We start from the raw sequence: 19,467 nt of genomic DNA on the forward strand, positions 1-19,467 counted from the left end.
AACCATAACTAATAGAGGATGGTAACCATAACTAATAGAGGATGGTAACCATGACTAATAGAGGATGGTAACTGTAACTAATAGAGGATGGTAACTGTAAATAATAGAGGATGGTAACTGTACCATGAATAGAGGATGGTAACCATAACTAATAGAGGATGGTAACTGTAACTAATAGAGGATGGTAACTGTAACTAATAGAGGATGGTAACTGTAACTAATAGAGGATGGTAACCATAACTAAGAGGATGGTAACCATAACTAATAGAGGATGGTAACTATGACTAATAGAGGATGGTAACTGTAACTAATAGAGGATGGTAACCGTAACTAATAGAGGATGGTAACCGTAACTAATAGAGGATGGTAACCATAACTAATAGAGGATGGTAACTGTAACTAATAGAGGATGGTAACTGTAACTAATAGAGGATGGTAACTGTAACTAATAGAGGATGGTAACCATAACTAAGAGAGGATGGTAATGGTAACTAATAGAGGATGGTAACTGTAACTAATAGCGTATGGTAACCATAACTAAGAGGATGGTAACCATAACTAATAGAGGATGGTAACCATAACTAAGAGGATGGTAACCATAACTATGAGGATGGTAACCATAACTAATAGAGGATGGTAACTGTAACTAATAGAGGATGGTAACCAAAACTAATAGAGGATGGTAACCTTAACTAATAGAGGATGGTAACCATAACTAAGAGGATGGTAACCATACCTAATAGAGGATGGTAACTGTAACCAATAGAGGATGGTAACTGTAACTAATAGAGGATGGTAACCATAACTAAGAGGATGGTAACCATAACTAATAGAGGATGGTAACCGTAACTAATAGAGGATGGTAACCATAACTAATAGAGGATGGTAACTGTAACTAATAGCGTACGGTAACCATAACTAAGAGGATGGTAACCATAACTAATAGTGTATGGTAACCATAACTAAGAGGATGGCAACCATAACTAATAGAGGATGGTAACCATAACTAAGAGGATGGTAACCATAACTAATAGAGGATGGTAACCATGACTAATAGAGGATGGTAACTGTAACTAATAGAGGATGGTAACTGTAACTAATAGAGGATGGTAACTGTAACATGAATAGAGGATGGTAACTGTAACTAATAGAGGATGGTAACTGTAACTAATAGAGGATGGTAACTGTAACTAATAGAGGATGGTAACTGTAACTAATAGAGGATGGTAACCATAACTAAGAGGATGGTAACCATAACTAATAGAGGATGGTAACTGTAACTAATAGCGTATGGTAACCAAAACTAATAGAGGATGGTAACCATAACTAATAGAGGATGGTAACTATGACTAATAGAGGATGGTAACTGTAACTAATATAGGATGGTAACCGTAACTAATAGAGGATGGTAACCGTAACTAATAGAGGATGGTAACCATAACTAATAGAGGATGGTAACTGTAACTAATAGAGGATGGTAACTGTAACTAATAGAGGATGGTAACCATGACTAATAGAGGATGGTAACTGTAACTAATAGAGGATGGTAACTGTAAATAATAGAGGATGGTAACTGTAACATGAATAGAGGATGGTAACCATAACTAATAGAGGATGGTAACTGTAACTAATAGAGGATGGTAACTGTAACTAATAGAGGATGGTAACTGTAACTAATAGAGGATGGTAACCATAACTAAGAGGATGGTAACCATAACTAATAGAGGATGGTAACTATGACTAATAGAGGATGGTAACTGTAACTAATAGAGGATGGTAACCGTAACTAATAGAGGATGGTAACCGTAACTAATAGAGGATGGTAACCATAACTAATAGAGGATGGTAACTGTAACTAATAGAGGATGGTAATCATAACTAATAGAGGATGGTAACCGTAACTAATAGAGGATGGTAATGGTAACTAATAGAGGATGGTAACTGTAACTAATAGCGTATGGTAACCATAACTAAGAGGATGGTAACCATAACTAATAGAGGATGGTAACCATAACTAAGAGGATGGTAACCATAACTATGAGGATGGTAACCATAACTAATAGAGGATGGTAACTGTAACTAATAGAGGATGGTAACCATAACTAATAGAGGATGGTAACTGTAACTAATAGAGGATGGTAACCATAACTAATAGAGGATGGTAACTGTAACTAATAGCGTATGGTAACCATAACTAAGAGGATGGCAACCATAACTAATAGAGGAAGGTAACCATAACTAAGAGGATGGTAACCATAACTAATAGAGGATGGTAACCATGACTAATAGAGGATGGTAACTGTAACTAATAGAGGATGGTAACTGTAACTAATAGAGGATGGTAACTGTAACATGAATAGAGGATGGTAACCATAACTAATAGAGGATGGTAACTGTAACTAATAGAGGATGGTAACTGTAACTAATAGAGGATGGTAACTGTAACTAATAGAGGATGGTAACCATAACTAAGAGGATGGTAACCATAACTAATAGAGGATGGTAACTGTAACTAATAGCGTATGGTAACCAAAACTAATAGAGGATGGTAACCATAACTAATAGAGGATGGTAACCATAACTAATAGAGGATGGTAACCATAACTAAGAGGATGGTAACCATAACTAAGAGGATGGTAACCATAACTAATAGAGGATGGTAACTGTAACTAATAGAAGATGGTAACTGTAACTAATAGAGAATGGTAACCATAACTAATAGAGGATGGTAACCATAACTAATAGAGGATGGTAACCATGACTAATAGAGGATGGTAACTGTAACTAATAGAGGATGGTAACTGTAAATAATAGAGGATGGTAACTGTACCATGAATAGAGGATGGTAACCATAACTAATAGAGGATGGTAACTGTAACTAATAGAGGATGGTAACTGTAACTAATAGAGGATGGTAAATGTAACTAATAGAGGATGGTAACCATAACTAAGAGGATGGTAACCATAACTAATAGAGGATGGTAACTATGACTAATAGAGGATGGTAACTGTAACTAATAGAGGATGGTAACCGTAACTAATAGAGGATGGTAACCGTAACTAATAGAGGATGGTAACCATAACTAATAGAGGATGGTAACTGTAACTAATAGAGGATGGTAACTGTAACTAATAGAGGATGGTAACCATAACTAATAGAGGATGGTAACCGTAACTAATAGAGGATGGTAATGGTAACTAATAGAGGATGGTAACTGTAACTAATAGCGTATGGTAACCATAACTAAGAGGATGGTAACCATAACTAATAGAGGATGGTAACCATAACTAAGAGGATGGTAACCATAACTATGAGGATGGTAACCATAACTAATAGAGGATGGTAACTGTAACTAATAGAGGATGGTAACCAAAACTAATAGAGGATGGTAACCTTAACTAATAGAGGATGGTAACCATAACTAAGAGGATGGTAACCATACCTAATAGAGGATGGTAACTGTAACCAATAGAGGATGGTAACTGTAACTAATAGAGGATGGTAACCATAACTAAGAGGATGGTAACCATAACTAATAGAGGATGGTAACCGTAACTAATAGAGGATGGTAACCATAACTAATAGAGGATGGTAACTGTAACTAATAGCGTACGGTAACCATAACTAAGAGGATGGTAACCATAACTAATAGTGTATGGTAACCATAACTAAGAGGATGGCAACCATAACTAATAGAGGATGGTAACCATAACTAAGAGGATGGTAACCATAACTAATAGAGGATGGTAACCATGACTAATAGAGGATGGTAACTGTAACTAATAGAGGATGGTAACTGTAACTAATAGAGGATGGTAACTGTAACATGAATAGAGGATGGTAACCATAACTAATAGAGGATGGTAACTGTAACTAATAGAGGATGGTAACTGTAACTAATAGAGGATGGTAACTGTAACTAATAGAGGATGGTAACCATAACTAAGAGGATGGTAACCATAACTAATAGAGGATGGTAACTGTAACTAATAGCGTATGGTAACCAAAACTAATAGAGGATGGTAACCATAACTAATAGAGGATGGTAACTATGACTAATAGAGGATGGTAACTGTAACTAATAGAGGATGGTAACCGTAACTAATAGAGGATGGTAACCGTAACTAATAGAGGATGGTAACCATAACTAATAGAGGATGGTAACTGTAACTAATAGAGGATGGTAACTGTAACTAATAGAGGATGGTAACCATGACTAATAGAGGATAGTAACTGTAACTAATAGAGGATGGTAACTGTAAATAATAGAGGATGGTAACTGTAACATGAATAGAGGATGGTAACCATAACTAATAGAGGATGGTAACTGTAACTAATAGAGGATGGTAACTGTAACTAATAGAGGATGGTAACTGTAACTAATAGAGGATGGTAACCATAACTAAGAGGATGGTAACCATAACTAATAGAGGATGGTAACTATGACTAATAGAGGATGGTAACTGTAACTAATAGAGGATGGTAACCGTAACTAATAGAGGATGGTAACCGTAACTAATAGAGGATGGTAACCATAACTAATAGAGGATGGTAACTGTAACTAATAGAGGATGGTAATCATAACTAATAGAGGATGGTAACCGTAACTAATAGAGGATGGTAATGGTAACTAATAGAGGATGGTAACTGTAACTAATAGCGTATGGTAACCATAACTAAGAGGATGGTAACCATAACTAATAGAGGATGGTAACCATAACTAAGAGGATGGTAACCATAACTATGAGGATGGTAACCATAACTAATAGAGGATGGTAACTGTAACTAATAGAGGATGGTAACCAAAACTAATAGAGGATGGTAACCTTAACTAATAGAGGATGGTAACCATAACTAAGAGGATGGTAACCATACCTAATAGAGGATGGTAACTGTAACCAATAGAGGATGGTAACTGTAACTAATAGAGGATGGTAACCATAACTAAGAGGATGGTAACCATAACTCATAGAGGATGGTAACCGTAACTAATAGAGGATGGTAACCATAACTAATAGAGGATGGTAACTGTAACTAATAGCGTACGGTAACCATAACTAAGAGGATGGTAACCATAACTAATAGTGGTAACCATAATGGTAACCATAACTAAGAGGATGGCAACCATAACTAATAGAGGATGGTAACCATAACTAAGAGGATGGTAACCATAACTAATAGAGGATGGTAACCATGACTAATAGAGGATGGTAACTGTAACTAATAGAGGATGGTGTAACTGTAACTAATAGAGGATGGTAACTGTAACTAATAGAGGATGGTAACTGTAACTAATAGAGGATGGTAACTGTAACATGAATAGAGGATGGTAACCATAACTAATAGAGGATGGTAACTGTAACTAATAGAGGATGGTAACTGTAACTAATAGAGGATGGTAACTGTAACTAATAGAGGATGGTAACCATAACTAAGAGGATGGTAACCATAACTAATAGAGGATGGTAACTGTAACTAATAGCGATGGTAACCAAAACTAATAATAGAGGATGGTAACCATAACTAATAGAGGATGGTAACCATAACTAATAGAGGATGGTAACCATAACTAAGAGGATGGTAACCATAACTAAGAGGATGGTAACCATAACTAATAGAGGATGGTAACTGTAACTAATAGAAGATGGTAACTGTAACTAATAGAGAATGGTAACCATAACTAATAGAGGATGGTAACCATAACTAATAGAGGATGGTAACCATGACTAATAGAGGATGGTAACTGTAACTAATAGAGGATGGTAACTGTAACTAATAGCGTACGGTAACCATAACTAAGAGGATGGTAACCATAACTAATAGTGTATGGCAACCATAACTAATAGAGGATGGTAACCATAACTAAGAGGATGGTAACCATAACTAATAGAGGATGGTAACCATGACTAATAGAGGATGGTAACTGTAACTAATAGAGGATGGTAACTGTAACTAATAGAGGATGGTAACTGTAACATGAATAGAGGATGGTAACCATAACTCATAGAGGATGGTAACTGTAACTAATAGAGGATGGTAACTGTAACTAATAGAGGATGGTAACTGTAACTAATAGAGGATGGTAACTGTAACTAATAGAGTATGGTAACCATAACTAATAGAGGATGGTAACCATGACTAATAGAGGATGGTAACTGTAAATAATAGAGGATGGTGACTGTAACATGAATAGAGGATGGTAACCATAACTAATAGAGGATGGTAACTGTAACTAATAGAGGATGGTAACCATAACTAAGAGGATGGTAACCAAAACTAATAGAGGATGGTAACTGTAACTAATAGCGTACGGTAACCATAACTAAGAGGATGGTAACCATAACTAATAGTGTATGGTAACCATAACTAAGAGGATGGCAACCATAACTAATAGAGGATGGTAACCATAACTAAGAGGATGGTAACCATAACTAATAGAGGATGGTAACCATGACTAATAGAGGATGGTAACTGTAACTAATAGAGGATGGTAACTGTAACTAATAGAGGATGGTAACTGTAACATGAATAGAGGATGGTAACCATAACTAATAGAGGATGGTAACTGTAACTAATAGAGGATGGTAACTGTAACTAATAGAGGATGGTAACTGTAACTAATAGAGGATGGTAACCATAACTAAGAGGATGGTAACCATAACTAATAGAGGATGGTAACTGTAACTAATAGCGTATGGTAACCAAAACTAATAGAGGATAGTAACCATAACTAATAGAGGATGGTAACCATAACTAATAGAGGATGGTAACCATAACTAAGAGGATGGTAACCATAACTAAGAGGATGGTAACCATAACTAATAGAGGATGGTAACTGTAACTAATAGAAGATGGTAACTGTAACTAATAGAGAATGGTAACCATAACTAATAGAGGATGGTAACCATAACTAATAGAGGATGGTAACCATGACTAATAGAGGATGGTAACTGTAACTAATAGAGGATGGTAACTGTAAATAATAGAGGATGGTAACTGTAACATGAATAGAGGATGGTAACCATAACTAATAGAGGATGGTAACTGTAACTAATAGAGGATGGTAACTGTAACTAATAGAGGATGGTAACTGTAACTAATAGAGGATGGTAACCATAACTAAGAGGATGGTAACCATAACTAATAGAGGATGGTAACTATGACTAATAGAGGATGGTAACCGTAACTTATAGAGGATGGTAACCATAACTAATAGAGGATGGTAACTGTAACTAATAGAGGATGGTAACTGTAACTAATAGAGGATGGTAACCATAACTAATAGAGGATGGTAACCGTAACTAATAGAGGATGGTAATGGTAACTAATAGAGAATGGTAACTGTAACTAATAGCGTATGGTAACCATAACTAAGAGGATGGTAACCATAACTAATAGAGGATGGTAACCATAACTAAGAGGATGGTAACCATAACTATGAGGATGGTAACCATAACTAATAGAGGATGGTAACTGTAACTAATAGAGGATGGTAACCAAAACTAATAGAGGATGGTAACCTTAACTAATAGAGGATGGTAACCATAACTAAGAGGATGGTAACCATACCTAATAGAGGATGGTAACTGTAACCAATAGAGGATGGTAACTGTAACTAATAGAGGATGGTAACCATAACTAAGAGGATGGTAACCATAACTAATAGAGGATGGTAACCGTAACTAATAGAGGATGGTAACCATAACTAATAGAGGATGGTAACTGTAACTAATAGCGTACGGTAACCATAACTAAGAGGATGGTAACCATAACTAATAGTGTATGGTAACCATAACTAAGAGGATGGCAACCATAACTAATAGAGGATGGTAACCATAACTAAGAGGATGGTAACCATAACTAATAGAGGATGGTAACCATGACTAATAGAGGATGGTAACTGTAACTAATAGAGGATGGTAACTGTAACTAATAGAGGATGGTAACTGTAACATGAATAGAGGATGGTAACCATAACTCATAGAGGATGGTAACTGTAACTAATAGAGGATGGTAACTGTAACTAATAGAGGATGGTAACTGTAACTAATAGAGGATGGTAACCATAACTAAGAGGATGGTAACCATAACTAATAGAGGATGGTAACTATGACTAATAGAGGATGGTAACTGTAACTAATAGAGGATGGTTACCGTAACTAATAGAGGATGGTAACCGTAACTAATAGAGGATGGTAACCATAACTAATAGAGGATGGTAACTGTAACTAATAGAGGATGGTAACTGTAACTAATAGAGGATGGTAACCATAACTAATAGAGGATGGTAACCGTAACTAATAGAGGATGGTAATGGTAACTAATAGAGGATGGTAACTGCAACTAATAGCGTATGGTAACCATAACTAAGAGGATGGTAACCATAACTAATAGAGGATGGTAACCATAACTAAGAGGATGGTAACCATAACTATGAGGATGGTAACCATAACTAATAGAGGATGGTAACTGTAACTAATAGAGGATGGTAACCAAAACTAATAGAGGATGGTAACCTTAACTAATAGAGGATGGTAACCATAACTAAGAGGATGGTAACCATAACTAATAGAGGATGGTAACCATAACTAAGAGGATGGTAACCATAACTAATAGAGGATGGTAACCGTAACTAATAGAGGATGGTAACCATAACTAAGAGGATGGTAACCATAACTAATAGAGGATGGTAACCATAACTAATAGAGGATGGTAACCGTAACTAATAGAGGATGGTAACCATAACTAATAGAGGATGGTAACCATAACTAATAGAGGATGGTAACTGTAACTAATAGAGGATGGTAACTGTAACTAATAGAGAATGGTAACCTTAACTAATAGAGGATGGTAACCATAACTAATAGAGGATGGTAACCATAACTAATAGAGGATGGTAACTATAACTAATAGAGGATGGTAACTGTAACTAATAGAGGATGGTAACCATAACTAATAGAGGATGGTAACCATAACTAATAGAGGATGGTAACCATAACTAATAGAGGATGGTAACCATAACTAATAGAGGATGGTAACTCTAACTAATAGAGGATGGTAACCGTAACTAATAGAGGATGGTAACTCTAACTAATAGAGGATGGTAACCGTAACTAATAGAGGATGGTAACCGTAACTAATAGAGGATAGTAACTCTAACTAATAGAGGATGGTAACCGTAACTAATAGAGGATGGTAACTCTAACTAATAGAGGATGGTAACCGTAACTAATAGAGGATGGTAACCGTAACTAATAGAGGATGGTAACCGTAACTAATAGAGGATGGTAATGGTAACTAATAGAGGATGGTAACTGTAACTAATAGCGTATGGTAACCATAACTAAGAGGATGGTAACCATAACTAATAGAGGATGGTAACCATAACTAAGAGGATGGTAACCATAACTATGAGGATGGTAACCATAACTAATAGAGGATGGTAACTGTAACTAATAGAGGATGGTAACCAAAACTAATAGAGGATGGTAACCTTAACTAATAGAGGATGGTAACCATAACTAAGAGGATGGTAACCATACCTAATAGAGGATGGTAACTGTAACCAATAGAGGATGGTAACTGTAACTAATAGAGGATGGTAACCATAACTAAGAGGATGGTAACCATAACTAATAGAGGATGGTAACCGTAACTAATAGAGGATGGTAACCATAACTAATAGAGGATGGTAACTGTAACTAATAGCGTACGGTAACCATAACTAAGAGGATGGTAACCATAACTAATAGTGTATGGTAACCATAACTAAGAGGATGGCAACCATAACTAATAGAGGATGGTAACCATAACTAAGAGGATGGTAACCATAACTAATAGAGGATGGTAACCATGACTAATAGAGGATGGTAACTGTAACTAATAGAGGATGGTAACTGTAACTAATAGATGATGGTAACTGTAACATGAATAGAGGATGGTAACCATAACTCATAGAGGATGGTAACTGTAACTAATAGAGGATGGTAACTGTAACTAATAGAGGATGGTAACTGTAACTAATAGAGGATGGTAACCATAACTAAGAGGATGGTAACCATAACTAATAGAGGATGGTAACTATGACTAATAGAGGATGGTAACTGTAACTAATAGAGGATGGTTACCGTAACTAATAGAGGATGGTAACCGTAACTAATAGAGGATGGTAACCATAACTAATAGAGGATGGTAACTGTAACTAATAGAGGATGGTAACTGTAACTAATAGAGGATGGTAACCATAACTAATAGAGGATGGTAACCGTAACTAATAGAGGATGGTAATGGTAACTAATAGAGGATGGTAACTGCAACTAATAGCGTATGGTAACCATAACTAAGAGGATGGTAACCATAACTAATAGAGGATGGTAACCATAACTAAGAGGATGGTAACCATAACTATGAGGATGGTAACCATAACTAATAGAGGATGGTAACTGTAACTAATAGAGGATGGTAACCAAAACTAATAGAGGATGGTAACCTTAACTAATAGAGGATGGTAACCATAACTAAGAGGATGGTAACCATAACTAATAGAGGATGGTAACCATAACTAAGAGGATGGTAACCATAACTAATAGAGGATGGTAACCGTAACTAATAGAGGATGGTAACCATAACTAAGAGGATGGTAACCATAACTAATAGAGGATGGTAACCATAACTAATAGAGGATGGTAACCGTAAATAATAGAGGATGGTAACCATAACTAATAGAGGATGGTAACCATAACTAATAGAGGATGGTAACTGTAACTAATAGAGGATGGTAACTGTAACTAATAGAGAATGGTAACCTTAACTAATAGAGGATGGTAACCATAACTAATAGAGGATGGTAACCATAACTAATAGAGGATGGTAACTATAACTAATAGAGGATGGTAACTGTAACTAATAGAGGATGGTAACCATAACTAATAGAGGATGGTAACCATAACTAATAGAGGATGGTAACCATAACTAATAGAGGATGGTAACCATAACTAATAGAGGATGGTAACTCTAACTAATAGAGGATGGTAACCGTAACTAATAGAGGATGGTAACTCTAACTAATAGAGGATGGTAACCGTAACTAATAGAGGATGGTAACCGTAACTAATAGAGGATAGTAACTCTAACTAATAGAGGATGGTAACCGTAACTAATAGAGGATGGTAACTCTAACTAATAGAGGATGGTAACCGTAACTAATAGAGGATGGTAACCGTAACTAATAGAGGATAGTAACTCTAACTAATAGAGGATGGTAAATGTAATTCATTTGAGGATAGTAACTGTACTTAAATAGAGGATGGTAACTGTAACTTCAAAAAATAAAAAATAAATGTAAATGGGAAAGTGGTGCGTGCATATGTTTTCGCCCCCTTTGCAATGAAACCACTAAATATGCAACCAATTACCTTCGGAAGTCACATAATTTGTTAAACAAAGTCAACCTGTGTGCAATCTAAGGGTCACATGATCTGTCACATGATCTCAGTAGATAATGTTCTGAACGGCTACAGAATCTGCAACACCACTAAGCAAGTGGCACCACCAAGCCAACTATGGCACTATGAAGACCAAGGTCCAAACAGGCCAGGGACAAAGTTGTGGAGAAGTATAGCTCAGAGTTGGGTTGCATCAAAATATCTGAAACTTTGAACATCCCACAGAGCGCCATTAAATCAATTATTAAAAAATGGAAAGAATATGGAACCACAACAAACCTGCCAAGAGAGGGCTGCCCACCAAATATCACAGACCAAACAAGGAGGCTATTAATCAGAGAGGCAACAAAGAGACCAAAGATAACCCTGAAGGAGCTGCAAAGCTCCACAGCAGAGTTTGGAGAATCTGTTCACTGGACCATTTCAAACTGTACACTCCACAGAGTTGGGCTTTACGGAAGAGTGGCCAGAATAAAGCCATTGCATAAGAAAAAAATGGCAAAAGGCATATGGTCAGATGAGAATAAAATTGAGCATTTTGGCAATCAAGAAAAATGCTATGTCTGGCGCAAACCCAACACCTCTCATCATCCCGAGAACACCATCCCCACAGTGAAGCATGGTGGTGCCAGAATCATTCTTTTGGTAGGTTTTTCATCAGCAGTGACTGGGAAACTGGTCAGAATTAAAGTAATGATGGATGGCACTAAATCCAGGGAAATGCTTGAGGGAAACCTGCTTCAGTCTTCCAGAGATTTGAGACTGGGACAGAGGTTCACCTTCCAGCAGGAAAATGATGCAAAGCATAGTGCTAAAGCAACGCTTGAGTGGTATAAGGCAAAACATTTAAATGTCTAAAATGGCCTAGTCAAAGCCCAGACCTCAATCCAATTGAGAATATGTGGTATGACTTAAAGATGGCTGTACACCAGCGGAACCCATCCAACTTGAAGGAGCTGGAGCAGTTTTGCCTTGAAGAATGGCAAAACTCCCAGTGGCTAGATGTGCCAAGCTTATAGAGACATACCCCAAGAGAGTTGCAGCTGTAATTGCTGCAAAAGGTGGATCTACAAAGTATTGACTTTGGGGGGGTGAATAGCTATGCACGCTAAAGTTTTCTGTTTTTGTCTTATTTATTGTTTGTTTCACAAAAACAATATTTTGCATCTTCAACGTGGTAGGCATGTTGTGTAAATCAAATGATACAAACAATTTTAATTTTTAATTCCAGGTTGTAAGGCAACAAAATAGGAAAAATGCCAAGGAGGTGAATACTTTCGCAAGCCACTGTTCTGGACCAGATTCTTCTTTATCATGTCCATTGATGCCAGGCTCGGGTTCTGAGCTGTTCACCACACCTTCCACCTAATATAACTTGTCCTCTTTCACTTCCATTTCACCTCCAGTTTACTCTTGACACCAACCATCTTCAACACCCCATCTACATTTTTCTCACCATCTTCCTCAAATTCAAATCCAACCTCTGCATTCCTTATTCACTTCAACCTCATTAACTTCCATTTCCCCCCTCCATTCCTCTTCAGAAATCCACATTTTTGTGTCTCAATCCTAGTATTCCTCTTATCCCGACTTTGCTTGCAGCCCGGTGGCATACGACGTACCTCCATCTCATAATGATTCTGCTCACCACGGAACCGTGTCTTCTCTGGGAGCTAACATTTTGAGAGCATGAGTGGTGGCCACACACAGGAAAACGGTCCCCAAACTGAACTCTGTTCTCCTCCTGTCGCGGAAGAAAGACAAGCACTACCCGTGGGCTCCTTCTCATTAGTTAATCAGGGACCTGAGCCACACACCCCCATACCTAAGGAACACTGTACTCAGATATTGTGCAGGAGATTCAAGCCAGCAATGTGGGAGGACAGGTGCCACAGGATGTGCCCAGCCACAACACTACCTCTGCCATGTTTGGGGAGAGGGGCTCGGATGAGTGTCCCACTGCTCGGGATGAGTCGACCGAGGTGTGAGTGCATACCAATGGTTTCCGGTATGAGGGCGTTACTCATTAAGCTTTCTCCAGATGTGGCCTGCTATGACGTGACTGCAGAGGCCACAACTACAGTATAAGAACCCAATGATGTCAAAGCCAAAGTGACGAATGCTCCACTCCAAACAACCATGGACTCTAGATTGTGTGTGATGTGAGTTTGCCCATCCTGTACTTGTGTTTTGTTCTGTGTTGCTTTTAACCTGTAAGTGTCAAGATCGTTTGTAGAAATGGACAAATGCACAGCGAATGTTGAGCTCCAAATCATTTATTAATAGTGAATCGTATCGTATCACAGTTTAACTAGAACCCTTAAGAACAAAGTCAGCGATGAATTAGGCGTCTGTGATGATGGCGCCGACAGAGATGGCCGCCTCGCTTCGCGTTCCTAGGAAACTATGCAGTTTTTTGTTTTTTTACCTGTTATTTCTTACACTAGTACCCCAGGTTTGGAATTGTTAGTTAGATTACTTGCTCGTTATTACTGCATTGTCGGAACTAGAAGCACAAGCATTTCGCTACACTCGCATTAACATCTGCTAACCATGTGTATGTGACAAATAACATTTGATTTGATTTTGATTTGATTTGTGAAACATAGCAAAAACAATAAACTAACAACGAACCGTGACTACAAAGGTGCTACGTGCACTAACTCAAAATACATTCCCACAACCCACAGGTGGAAAAAAGGATACCTAAATATAATCCCCAATTAGAGACAACGATTGCCAGCTGCCTCTAATTGGGAATCATACAAAATCAACAACATAGAAAAAGAAAACTAGAACCCCACATAGAAATAATAAACTAGACTAACCCCCCAGTCACACTCTGACCTACCCCCCCCACCACCAAAGGTGCGGACTCCGGCCGCAAAACCTGAAACCAAAAGGGATGGTTAGGGGGAATGTCTATTGTCGGTGGCGGCTCTGGTGCAGGACGAAGAACCCTCTCATCCCGGGGATCCGCCAGCATTGGAGGCGGCTCTGGTGCAGGATGGAGAACCCGCTCATCCTGCGGTTCCAGCCATGGACCCAGGCTGAACACTGTGCCTGGACTGGACATCGGTGCAGGGGAAGACTCCTGCCATGGAGCTGGACTCGACGCCATGTCTGGACTGGACATCGGTGCAGAGGAAGGCTCCTGCCATGGAGCTGGACTGGACGCAGTGTTTGGAAGCTCCGGACAGTTGACCTGACGCTGGAGGTTTCCGGACCGTTGACCTGACGCTGGAGGTTCCGGACCGTTGACCTGAAGCTGGAGGTTCCGGACCGTTGACCTGAAGCTGGAGGTTCGGGACCGTTGATCTGACGCTGGAGGTTCCGGACTGTTGACCTGACACTGGAGGTTCCGGACCGTTGACCTGACGCTGGAGGTTCCGGACCGTTGACCTGACGCTGGAGGTTCCGGACCGTTGACCGTCGCTGGAGGTTCCGGACCGTTGACCGTCTGGGAACTGTCGCCGGAAGCTCTGGACTGGGAACTGTCGCCAGAAGCTCTGGACTGGGAACTGTTGCCGGAAGCTCTGGACTGGGAAGTATTGCCGGAAGCGCTGGACTGGGGATCATCGCAGGAAGCCTGGTGTGTGGGGCTGGCAATGGTGGTACCGGACTGGTGACACGCACTTCAGGGCGAGTGCGGGGAGGAGGCACAGGACGTACTGGACTGGGGTGGCGCACTGGAGGCCTGATGCGTGGGGCCGGTACAGGTGGCACCGGACTGGTGACATGCACATCAGGGCGAGTGCGGGGAGGAGGCACAGGACATACTGGGCTGTGGAGGCATACATCTGGGCGAGTGCGAGGAGCAGGCACCGGATGTACCGGACTGGGGAGGCGCACTGGAGGCCTGATGTGTGGGACCGGCACAGATTGCACCGGACTGGTAACACGTTCCTCCAAACGCCTGCTTTGCCGCATACCCCTTGCTAACTCCATTCTCCGGCATCCATCCTCACACTGTTCCATTGACTCCCAGGCGGGCTCTGGCATTCTCCCTGGGTCGACTTACCACCACTCTACCTCCCATGGTGTCACTGGTTCACACCTCGGCTCTGCCGACCACCCCGTGTGCCATCCCCCAAATCATTTTGGGCTGTCTTTTGGGCTTTCCATGTGGCCGCGAACCCCGTCGTCGTCGCTGTTCTCCTTTCTCTCCTAGCGTCTCCCACCAAGGAAGGCGATCCTGTCCTGCCAGGATTTCTTCCCAAGTCCAGGATCCCTTCCCATCCAGGATCTCCTCCCAAGTCCAGGATACACTCTCCTCCCGGGCACGCAGCTTGGTCCTGTTGTGGTGGGATATTCTGTCACGATCGTTTGTAGAAACGGACCAAGGAGCAGCCAATGTTGAGTTCCACATCATTTATTAATAGTGAAACTTAGCAAAAACAATAAACAATATACTAACAACGGACCGTGACTACAGAGGTGCTACGTGCACTAACTCAAAATACATTCCCACAACCCACAGGTGGAAAAAAGGATACCTAAATATGATCCCCAATTAGAGACAACGAAATTGTCCCTAGAATTTCTAAGCAAACAGCTGGAGGCAGGGCTTTCTCCTATAGAGCTCCATTTTTATGGAACGGTCTGCCTACCCATGTCAGAGACGCAAACTCTGTCTCAACCTTTAAGTCCTTACTGAAGACTTATCTCTTCAGTGGGTCATATGATTGAGAGTAGTCTGGCCCAGGAGTGGGAAGGTGAACGGAAAGGCTCTGGAGCAACGAACCGCCCTTGCTGTCTCTGCCTGGCCGGTTCCCCTCTTCCCACTGGGATTCTCTGCCTCTAACCCTATTACAGGGGCTGAGTCACTGGCTTACTGGGGCTCTCTCATGCCGTCCCTGGAAGGGGTGCGTCACCTGAGTGGGTTGATTCACTGATGTGGTCATCCTGTCTGGGTTGGCGCCCCCCCTTGGGTTGTGCCATGGCGGAGATCTTTGTGGGCTATACTCAGCCTTGTCTCAGGATGGTAAGTTGGTGGTTGAAGATATCCCTCTAGTGGTGTGGGGGCTGTGCTTTGGCAAAGTGGGTGGGGTTATATCCTTCCTGTTTGGCCCTGTCTGGGGGTGTCCTCGGATGGGGCCACAGTGTCTCCTGACCCCTCCTGTCTCAGCCTCCAGTATTTCTGCTGCAGTAGTTAATGTGTCGGGGGGCTAGGGTCAGTTTGTTATATCTGGAGTACCTCTCCTGTCCTATTCGGTGTCCTGTGTGAATCTGTGTGTGCGTTCTCTAATTCTCTCTTTCTCTCTCTCTCTCTCTCTCTCTCTCTCTCGGAGGACCTGAGCCCTAGGACCATGACCCAGGACTACCTGACATGATGACTCCTTGCTGTCCCCAGTCCACCTGGCCGTGCTGCTGCTCCAGTTTCAACTGTTCTGCCTTATTATTATATGACCATGCTGGTCATTTATGAACATTTGAACATCTTGGCCATGTTCTGTTATAATCTCCACCCGGCACAGCCAGAAGATGATTGGCCACGCCACATAGCCTGGTTCCTCTCTAGGTTTCTTCCTAGGTTTTGGCCTTTCTAGGGAGTTTTTCCTAGCCACCGTGCTTCTACACCTGCATTGCTTGCTGTTTGGGGTTTTAGGCTGGGTTTCTGTACAGCACTTTGAGATATCAGCTGATGTATGAAGGGCTATATCAATACATTTGATTTGATTTGATTACCAGCTGCCTCTAATTGGGGATCATACAAAATCACCAACATAGAAAAACAAAACTAGAACCCCACATAGAAATAATAAACTAGACTAACCCCCACTGTCACGCCCTGACCTACTCCACCATAGAAAATAAGGACTCTCTATGGTCAGGACGTGACAGTAAGCCCCTTGAAAAGATAAAACAAAGAGATTGAGTCTGTGATATTGGCATTGAAAGTACTTCAGTTCTACTTCACATGATTACCACTTCTGTTCAAACACTCAGGAGTGTGTTGATTAGTGTGAGAGAATAACTTTAACATTAAAATAGTAATTTACTAAATAAGTCTCCAACCTTTTCTAGCATGAGGGTTACTTGAAAAATAAAATGTGACATGTTGCTTTTAAATGGCAACATTATTTTCTCTCCCTCGCATTCAGGTTTATATGTATATATATATATATATATATATATATATATATATATATATATATATATATATATATATATATATATATATATATATATATATATACAGAATGTGCACAGCATTCTTAATTGCATTTAATTTACCATATAGATAGGTATTACAAATCTCCATTGGCATGCATAGGTAATGTTATAGAATTGCCTAACTGTTATTGCAAACCATTTGTGTAAATTATTTTTGATGCCCCTATATAGATAGACATTGAGTGTACAAAACATGAAGAACACCTTCCTAATATTGAGCAGCAGCCCTTTCACCTCGATTCGCCTGGTCAGTCTGTGTCATGGAAAGAGCAGGTGCCCTTAACATGTTGTATACTCAGTGTACATTCCTTTATACTTTATGAAATATTGTGACTACTCGGGTGAATCCACCATCCCCCCAAAGAAAAGGAGCACTGGATGCAGAATGGCTTGAGACAATCTGGATGGAGGAGATGGAGCTCACTATTTCCTGTTGTTTGGAGTGTGTTTCTCCATAACCTAACAAGAGGGTGTGAAGGTCAACCCTCAGGTAAAACCCTGGTGACATTGTGTGTATGCTGTATGCTGTACGGAAAACAGGAAACCAAGGCTCATATTTTCTGACTCTTCAGGACTCTTCTCCCATCAATAATTCATAAACATCTCTGAATAATAAATACAAGGACAAATTCCCTCCCAAAATATTTGCAATGTTAACTCCGTAGCACTACACTCACATGTCCCCTCCCTCCCTCCCTCCCTCTACATCCATTCCTTCTTACCTCCCTCCCTCTACATCCATTCCTTCTTACCTCCTTCCCTCTCCCTCCCTCCCTCCCTCCCTCCCTCCCTCCCTCCCTCCCTCCCTCCCTCCCTCCCTCCCTCCCTCCCTCCCTCCCTCCCTCCCACCCTCCCTCCCTCCCTCTACATCCATTCCTTCTTACCTCCCTCCCTCTACATCCATTCCTTCTTACCTCCTTCCCTCTCTCTTCCATCCCTCCTTCCCTCCTGGCAGCCCTACTATCGCCAATCCCTCTCTCTCTGCTCTGTGAGGCAGGTTAATGAGAATAATAAAAGCCCGCTCTGTATTTCCTCTCCGCTTTGAAAAGCCTCATCAATTTACCGAGATGGACTGAGGAAGAAGCAATGAAAGAAAAAAAAATAGACCTGGAGAGAAAGGTAAAACGGAGAGAAAGGTAAATCATTTACAGAAAAAAGGAAATGAGGGGAACAGGGATAATGATGCATGGCTAAAACACCTCTGTTTCATATCAGGCTGTTTTAATTTAGAGTTGTCAAGGCTGGTAATTAGAGACAACAGAGTGTGAACAATCACAATTGACTGCCATTTTGGGGGTTCTCATTCATTCTAACCCCTCCCTCCCTCTCCTTCCTCTATCCCTCCATTCCTTCTCTCCCTTCTCCCTCCCCTTCCCCAGCAGTCAGTGCTCTGGAAGAGAATAGATTCACACTGCCTGAGGCCCATTACATTCTATACATACATTCCATGATCTCCCATGGCCTGTATGCAATGCACTGGTCTCTTCACTGGTCACTATGATACATAATGTATATCTAAGGTATAGGTAATTGATTGAAATCATATTGCTAATGTATTTTTAAAATAGTGATTTTTCCCCATTAGCTGTTGGGAAGAAAAAAAATGAAATATTGCACATCTTAGCCAACCTGGTCTGAAAACATATGACATCTATATACCATTTACCTATGTAAATATTCTACTTTCTGGCACACATGAACTTAGACAACATACATGCAGGTAATATTTTAAACAAACAGCATCTTTTAAGGCTTCATAAACCCCTTAGAAGCCTATATAGATGTAGTTTGTTTAAAGGGGATTTACATTCATGAATCAGAAACATTGTGAATACAGATAAAAGA

At 40.3% G+C, this 19,467-nt stretch overlaps 1 protein-coding gene across 3 annotated transcripts in view; it reads right to left on the reverse strand.

Annotated features, from left to right (window-relative positions):
* Positions 1-19,467, reverse strand: part of LOC112260173 (neurexin-1a) — a 495,882-nt gene that overhangs the window by 411,788 nt on the left and 64,627 nt on the right. The gene's annotated exons all lie outside the window — the stretch shown is intronic.

Source organism: Oncorhynchus tshawytscha, linkage group LG01, assembly GCF_018296145.1.
Source record: "Oncorhynchus tshawytscha isolate Ot180627B linkage group LG01, Otsh_v2.0, whole genome shotgun sequence".
Lineage (NCBI taxonomy): Eukaryota > Metazoa > Chordata > Actinopteri > Salmoniformes > Salmonidae > Oncorhynchus > Oncorhynchus tshawytscha.